The sequence below is a fragment of the Gallus gallus genome, chromosome 1 (assembly GCF_016699485.2).
Source record: "Gallus gallus isolate bGalGal1 chromosome 1, bGalGal1.mat.broiler.GRCg7b, whole genome shotgun sequence".
Classification (NCBI taxonomy): Eukaryota; Metazoa; Chordata; class Aves; order Galliformes; family Phasianidae; genus Gallus; species Gallus gallus.
In genome coordinates this window covers 109,475,732-109,484,975 of record NC_052532.1, presented here as the reverse complement: position 1 = coordinate 109,484,975, position 9,244 = coordinate 109,475,732, and positions in this window count along the sequence as shown.

Below are 9,244 nucleotides of genomic sequence, written 5' to 3'. Positions count from 1 at the left end.
GAAACCTGCGATTACATAGAGCACAGTAAGAAATGAGCTTACTTCAGGTGTTTAACTTTAGGGAAGGTACAAGGAAATGTTTCTTATCTAAACTGAAAGAGCACACTCGATCGTGGCCTTTCATCTCTGTTTTTATGTGTTTTACAAGATGGGGGTTTCCACGTTCGTTTTCTTGCCTTTGCCACATGATTTCTCACTGGTGGAGTTCCACAGCAATGTTGCGTCCCCAGCATTGACATTGGTTAGCCAGGCAGGATTTTGAACTCTTGGCTTCAAAATCTGGCATATGAGAAGTAAAAACATCATTATGGGGATGGCAGAAAACAGAGTAATCCTTGCTCTTTAAAAGAAAATTGACTCTGTACCTGATTCATTTTCAAAGAGTTCCTTGATAGCTGCCAGCCTGAGCAGCATGAATATGGAAAGCAAAATGAATATTCCAACAGACGAGAAGAAACCAATTAATGATCACCCCAACTATTACTGCTGATGTGTATTTACACAAGGGTACTGCAGGTTCAGGACTTGAAGCTGAGCTGTGGGCCTGGACTCACTACAGGCATCTATGCTGTGTCCATATAGCCAGGGCTGGACACAGCTGAAAACAAGCTTCACAGAATGAAGCAAAAAAATATTTTAATCCATTAGCAGAGACCTAAATAAATGGAAATTAGCTGCAGCAAGGAGGATCCTACCCTCTGCACCCATCTTTTAAGGTTCCCTGCCAAGCCTGGTACAGGGCTAGCTGGTGGGACTAAAGGAGTTTGGGGCATGCTGTGGCTCTCCTGAGAAAGGATGTCCTTGCATGGGTTTTGCTTGATGAAACTTAAGTGGCTGCAGAGGGCAATAATGGGGATGAGGCCTTCTTTTCTGAGATATAGTTTTAAAATAGATGTGGTCATCCCAAAGCTTTTGAGTGAGAAAGGAAGAGTAGTCAGAGAGTGAAAAATGAGGAGAGAGGTGCAACTTAAGGCTGTCTTGAAGCTCAGCAGCATAAATCACTTGGGGAGGAAAATCATTTGCACTTAAAATCACCAGTAAACTGTGATTCCTTCCTAGGGGTTTCTCCTGCAGATCTCTCGCCTGTTCGAACACCCTCTGCAGCATTGCCTCCATCAGCACCCACTGTGAAAGGCTCTGGATAATTTTCATCCCACAGCAGATGGCAGCATACATCACAATTTCACCTACGTCCTCCATCAGCAGAATAAATAAATGAATAAATGTTTATTTAAACTTTCAGCAACCTTCCCTTTTACTGACATCAGACTAAGATGGTATCACAGCCTGCAGGCCTCAGGTGAAAAACAGCTGCTGCAAAATATGCTTTGGTACAGAGGCCCAGTGCTAAGGACTTACAGCTGTGTGTAGACACCCATCAGATCAATTTATTTTAATAAACCCTTAAGGTTGGTGGGAAAATGGAAACGTAGGCTGGGTACAGGGAAAGCAGGTGGTCTGTTGACAATTTTTCTCCTTTATCTCAGCCTCCTGGTTCTCCCAGTGGGAGGCTGGAGACAGGGTCTCCATCCCTGCCCTTCCATAGCGCTGCGTCCCCATGTCCACCCACACCTCCACGATCTCTGCTTTCTACAGTACCTCCCTGCAGTGCCCCTAGATCCTCTCTGCCTCTCAAGACCTCCTTCTCATCTCACAAGCCCTCTGCATTCTCCACTCACCCATGGTACCCCTACATAAAACACCTTCCCTCCCCTAAATGCCTCTGGTTGCCCTTCATGTCCCCTTCCCACGGCAACCTCATGATTTCCCTGCTTTCTCCATGCATGGCAGATCCCAGTCCCCTGCTCCAGGGCGTGGGGCCATGTGCAGACCCTACAGAGGCCATGACACCCAGAAGCCAAGCACCTCTCCTTCCTACAGCCCCCACAACCCCTCTGTCCAACCAGATAAAAAGACTTAGGCCAATAGGTTGAATAGCTTTATATTGTTTTTCATTGCCAACCTCCCTTCAGGACAGTGCTGCTTCCCCCTGTTTTATCACCAGTCCCCACCCAGGGACACCCTAAAAGGTGGGCTCTGCAGAGTTTGAACTTCATGGGGACAAGCAAACCCCTGTCTTGGTCGGAGGGACACAGAGCCGCTGTCCTCCCTGACAGCAACAAGAAGAGGAAGCGGTGAGCATCCTACTTCACACCCTGCCAAACGTAACGTCTTTCTTTTTCTGACAGTCCTGCCTGCTGTGTAATGCCAGATTTACTGCACGTTTGCAACACTGGGATCAGCCTTATGGAGACCTGCATGCTGTAGGGGATTTGTCACTCATCAGGCTGACATAAATCCCATGAACATGCTTCAAAGTGTGAAGAAGACAGCAGCACAGGAATAGAGATGAAATCTTTCTAGGAGGTTAGAAGCCTCCTGGAGCCAGAGGAGAGCCTCAGACTACACCATGGCCTTCAGAGTGCCCCAGCACCTGCCAGCTACCTTCTTGCTCTCCTTCCCACTTCGGAACTGCAGGGATGATGTCTGAACAGCATAAAGGAGAAATGTGTAGCCCTGCTTGTGCCTTAGTCACAGTTTTCCTCAACATGGAAGACAGTAAGGCAGGGAGAGGTGGGGTGGGCCACCCGCAGGGAGCAGGAGTGCTGCATGACAGCTCCCCTACCATCTATCTGGGAACATGTATCTACTTCATGGTGTTAAAAAAAGAGGGGGAATAACATGCCCCTGCTATATCAATTCACAATTAATTCGGTGCATATGTACCTTGTTAAAGAAGAAACTCCGGTTCTTGTTTTCTTTCCCAGAAATTGCAGCCCCTGATCCTTTTGTCCCTGGACTGAGCACTATTGGAAAGCTCTCCATCATCTGCAGAATTTAAGTAGGAAATTAAAAGTATTGCTGTACACACATATTAATGCACTGACTTGGCAACTCACAGTATTGGAAACAGCTTACTTAGCATCAGGTAGAACACACGGCGACAACGGAGAACTGGGTGAGTGCTAGGGAGAATGAGCTTCCTGGCAGTCCAACTGATCTGCCATGCAGACCCTCCACTACAGTGGGCATCTTTGCCAGCATTTACCTGTCTGTTTATGAGACACCAGATAATAGCACGTTGATCGAGGAGGATTAAAGAAATAAGACTCCTTAAGCAGTTGCAGATTGGAGTATTTGTACAAACACAATTGACATAAAATAAAAGCCTCAAAAGTAACTTTTCATAGAATAATCAGAGAATCATAGAATGGCTTATGTTGAAAAAGATATTAAAGACCATCTAAGTCAAACTAAGTCCAACTCCCGAGAAAAGAATTTCTAATGTCTAACTTAAATATTCCCACTTTTAGTTTAAAACCATTTCCCCTTGTCCTATCACTATCTATCCATGTAAAAAGTTGGTCTCCCCCTCCGTTTATAAACTCTCTTCAAATACTGAAAGGCCACGGTGAGGTTTCCCTGGAGCACTCTCTTCTTCAAGGTAAACAAGGCCAGCTCACCTAACTTTTCTTCACTGGAGAGATGCTCCAGTCCTTTGATCAGCTTTGTGCCCTCCTTTGGACTCTGTCCAACAGTTCCACTCCTTCTTGTGCTGGGGTCCCCGGGCCTGGACACAGTACTCTAGGTGGGGCCTCACTAGGGCAGATAAAGGGAGACAATCACCTCCCTCTCCCTGCTGGCCACCCCTCTTGTGATGCAGTCCAGGGCACTATTGGCCTTCCAGACTGCAAACACATACTGCTGGCTCACATCCAGATTTTCATCCATCGGGACCCCTTCGTACTTCTTGACAGGACTGCTCTCAAGTTCTTCTCCCAGTCTGAACACATATTTGGGACTGTCTCAACCCAGTTGCAGCACCTTGCACTTGACCTTGATGAACCCCATTAGATTCATATGGGTCCACTTTTCAAGTCTGTCCAGGTCCCTCTAGATGGCATCCCTCCCTTCTGCTGTATCAACTGCACCAATCATCTTAGTGTCATCAGCAAACTTAAGAATACATTCAATCCAACTGTCTATATCGTTGATAAAGATGTTGAAGAGCACCAGTCCTACAGCTGACCCCTCAGGGACACCACTCATGACTGGCCTCCGCCTGGACATAGATCTGTTGATCACAGACCTCTGGCTATGACCATCCAACCAATTCTTTATCCACCAGATAGTCCAGCCTTCAAACCCATATCTCTTCAATAAGGATATGGTGTGGGACCACATCAAAGGCCTTTTACAAGTCTAGGTAGATGACATCAGTTGCCCTTCCTTTGTCCACCTACGCTGTCGCTCCATCACAGAATGTCACCAGATTGGTGAGGCATGATCTGCCCTTGGTGAAGCTGCACTGGTGATCTCAGATTACCTCCTCATCTCACATATGCCTTAAAATAGCTTCCAAAAGGATCTCCTCCGTGATCTTCCCAGGCACAGAGGTGAGGCTCACCGGCCTGTAGTTCCCCAAGTCTTCTTTTCTCCCTTTTCTAAAAATGAGCATATAGACACACACACTGCCCAAAGGCTAAAAATGGAGAAGAGCAATGCAGGCTGTGATCAGAGTCATCTGGGTGGTCTCTGATGGATATGCAGGATGGCACTGCATGTGGTGTGGTGCTGGGACTAAGTTGGACAACAGGTTATTGATGACGTTCTCTCTGAGGCTGGTGTGACTCAGTACAGAGACAACTTATGTAGCAGGGAATGGCAGTGAAGAAGTGGGTTTGGTAAGGTCAACCTGCACACTTCCCAGTGGGTGAATTAATTACAGAAATGAGTAACTACAAACTTTATTATTTTTTTTTCTGAATCTGACTGGGAATTACTGCAGATTTTTGTCTTTCTAGAGCTGGCAGCAAGCAGATTTGATTTAACTAGTCAGCAGCTCAAAAGGAGCAGCATCATGCTGCAGGCAGAGTGTGAAACAACAAAGCTATTTAGCTGCTTTGCATTGTGTATGGGTTCTTCTCTGCCAGGTACATGGCTTCAGGAAAAGTAGTGTTGGGAACATCTCTAGGGGATTGCATTACAAAAGACCTAACAAATTTTCATTCTCCAAGTTAAATGAACTCAAAAAATAAGCCAATATTCAGAAGTAAAGGAGATTTTCTAAGTGTTTCATTAATCTATTGCTAATAATACGAGTCAGATTTATTTAAATAAGTTTCTATGGTATCATCCTATATAATATTTGTTATACATCGTTGAGAAATGTTCTTTATGCAAGTGCTTGCATCTCATTGGGCAGAGGGGTGGGGTCACTCAGAGAGTCTTTCAGGTATCACAGTGCAATGTGCATGGGCAGTATGACGTGCACAGGCAGTATGATGCAAAATAAGAAAGAAAGGATTCCTGCTGTGTTTTGGCAACCAGGCAGGGAGCAACAATGTCTGGATTCTGCACAGGAAAGTGAAGACTGTTGCCTGGGGAGACTGAAGGACGATTCCCCACCCAGCAAGCCCACCTTCATAGCAGAGCTGGGACTTCAGTACTCGTTGCTCTCAGTTTGCTGCAGCTCTCAGCAGTGTGTTTGCATGGCAGTGCAGAATTAGGCCCTCACAGGTTCATCGGGGTGACACTGCAAGGCAGTGGTGTGGCCGTAAGTACAGACAGGCACTGGGGTTAATGCGAAGAGAGTCAGTTTAAACCGTAAGGATTAGCACAGTGTACTTCTGAAGGTACGCCAAGACCACAGCCTTCTTCACTAAGTAGCTCTTTGCTTAAGGGATTGACCTGCGCTAGGCCTATTTATAGTGGAAGGGAATGTAAGTCTGAGTTCATGGCTATGTCTGATATGCGACCAGCAGGTTTGTTACCCTGGAGCACCTGCACTGATTAGTTAGAAAAGAAGTATACTTTTATATATATATATATATTATATACTATGTATACATATATGTATGCATATCTTTGTGACATATATAAATATATATTGTTTACCTTAGTTTTGGCTTTGCTTTGTTCTGCTTCTGGAAGGCAGCTGAAGCACAAGGGGGCTTCAACAAGTCCCGCTTTTCTGTTTCAAACAGAATAAATTTTATGTCAAAATGATCCCTGAAATAGGGTGTTTTTGTTGTTTCTTTTTTGTTTTGTTTGTTGTTGTTGTGTATTTCTGAATGCCAAGCTTCTGCTTGGCATACACCTTCTGATTCAATAACTACTTTTGTATTTTTCAGTTGTTGTAAGACCTGAAGGGCTTGCAAGGAACACATGCCCTGGAGCAGCGGCTGAAAGTGGCCTCAGTCATGCAAAATGGCACTGGAGAGGCAGGCATAGGCAACTGCATCATATCTCAAACCTCACTGGATGTAACAAAAATTTGGAGCCATAGCACGTGTGGACATCTGTCAGCAGCGACCTTATTAGCTATAAATATCTATGGATACCTTATAGCTGCCTCGTATACACACTACATACATACCTGTATCACGTACTTCTGGATGAGAGTGTCAGTACAATTGATTTGGGCTGAATCTTACCAGAGCTTACACACACTTGAGAGAAGTGTCTAGAACTGCCTGTCCGGCATGACAGTGGTCTTCTGTAGGTCCTACCAGCTCCGTGTAGGTATTTGGGATCTTTCAGGTGTGTGTGGGCAGCACCAGCACCATTTGGCAAGCAGACAGATCTGGTCCCATGTGCCAACAGTGGAGAACTTCTCCATGCTCTCACGAGAGAGCTGGGGAGCTGGAGGACACAAATGCAAAAGCAAGCACCATCAGGGTCATTTCCCCAACCAACAGGACAAGGTTTTTGCTTTAGGAGACCCTCCCATTGGGGCCTGCACCTCCCAAAATCCAAACAGGAGGCTCCTGGCACAGACGGACTGAGCAGTTTCTCTTCCAAAAAGGAACCAGAGACCTTTTAGGTGGGCAAAGATGGCTGGAGACAGCTGGATGGGTGGCAGCAAATCCTAGAAGGGCTGAGGGCAGGTAGGGCCCAGCTGCCAACACCTTTGGGCAGGGTACCACCACCACCCTCCTCCTTCGCCCTCCACAGCACCCAGTCCACATGCCAGAAGAGGGAGTGCAAAGTCTATTCACAAAGCTGAGCACAAACCTCTGGAAGATCGCAGTGCTCCCTAGGTTCCAATGTGCTTAATTTACAGAGGAAAAAAAAATTGAAGACCTCCAGTAATTATTCCCTTCGTATTTCTTGTCCCAACACTGTTGAAGAAGAAAAAGCAGAAGGCAAACACCTGGTCTGCACTTACCAGCCCTGCTCATGCAGCGCAAAGGTGGGGTGGGTAAGGGTGACTCTGGGCCAGCAGGATGCTCATTCATTGTGCACCAGATTAAAAGCCGAGGAGGAATGAGCACGCAGTATTGGCATAAGGCTTCTGTTGGGCTGTTCTTCCCCGGTGGAAAGGTGTAGGCACATTTAGCCCTCTGAAGCTTGGTGTGCCTGTCCCACAAGGAGCCTGGGTGACACACAATCAGAGGGGTAGCTTGCAGTGCAGCTGGGAACTTGAAAGCAAGAACCCACCGTGGCATGTTGACTTTACATTTTAAATAATCTAAAAAAGAAAAATGATACTAAGAGAAAACTATCTCTAAAAACCTTCTCCTCCTTCCAGTTACCAGCTGTGTCAAGGGAGAATATAGAGTCCTAAACAGTGTTCGTTGAGCAAAGCACAGGAACTAAGGCACTTCTGCTTCATGGAAGTCTTGTGTGTCCAGAACCTCCTAGATTTAACCAGCTAAGAAAAGAAGGAAAGAAAACAGAGGGAAGATTAAGAAATATACAGTATTTAAGGGTTTATTTTCTTTCCATCAAGCCTACAGATAAATGGTTCACATTTCTATACCACAGAGAAACATAACAGGTGATGGATGGAGCATATGAATCTTTTTGTCTTCTTCCACCCATTTTGCTCTGGCCAGAGCAAAGGAGTTGGTCCCTTAAAGAACACGTGTAAACCTGTTTTATTTCTTTCTGTTGAAAGGTAAAGTGATTGAGATCAAACCAACAGCACGAAGTCCTGTCGGGGTAATGTGACCCACCTAACGCAAATGGGAACCAAATGTTCATGCAGAGCTGAAGCCCTGGCCACTGGGGCACTGCAGTACTCACTGTCATAAAAGGATTAGCAGGAGTACAGCAGCACATATGGGATAGGGTGTGCTGTGACCGTGTGAACCATAGCTGCCATATCCTTAGAAGAAAATATTTTGTTCTTCTGGCTGATGAAGGCAGAAATTTCACTTAAACTGACTAAAATGACTTTCCAAGGATGAACTATCAAACATTTTTCAACCTGTTAATTTTACTATTTCCCTCTTGAGTTTCCAGCCACCATTTCAACTGATGAAAAAATTCTGTCTACTTTTTTTTTTTCCCAATGACACCCTTCATGATGGAAACAGAGCAAGAATTTTATTACACCTAACAGAATGAACACGTGCTAACACATAAAGGTAAAAGCGTACTACAAAGGTCACCTGAAATACTTGTTATTGTTAGTCATTTGATAGAGGTGGCTCATCACTGCATCAGACAGCACAGGATGCTTTCAGACAGGCAGGTAAGCATTCATCTGTACAGGGAAAGATTATGGGTGACATATATCTGTGTGGTCCAGTAGAATATGTGCAAAAGCAAACTAAGCAGATGAAAGGAAAACCCATAGAATGCGGTTGAAAAGTAGAAGACAACAGAGGGATTGCAATGTGGCCAAGTACTTTGTTTAGCCAACATTATTCAGGCAGCTGCCTTACTTGCTTCTATCAGAGGAGGAGAGCACTGTGGAACTCGAGGCACTGAGAACAGAAGAGCCCACAGCTACCACATTCCCACTTGGTGATGCTGGGACACCACCTCACAGCAGCCATGAAGTGAAGCTCTACCTCTGGGAGGCTGGCCACAAAGCTCACTTAAGGCTGGAGAGGCTTACCTTCACAGAATCACAGAATGATGTGGGTTGGAAGGGAGCTCAAAGTCCACCCACTCCAACCCCTGCCATGGGCAGGGCTGCCCCCCACCAGCTCAGGCTGCCCAGTGCCCCATCCAACCTGGCCTTGAGCGCCTCCACAGGGGATGGGGCACCACAGCTTCTCTGGGCAGCTGTGCCAGCGCCTCACCTCCCTCTGGGAAAGAATTTCCACCTAACAGCTAAACTAAATCTCCCCTCATATCTCCTGGTGACACTTCGCACTCAAGCTCTCATCAGAGGTTGTCTTTTAGGGAGCATTTTTGCTGAGAATATCTCAACAGGGTCTCTGCTGTGCACCATTTCCAGGCCTGTTTTTCCCAAGAGCCAACAGTGGAAGATCTCTGATATTATTGC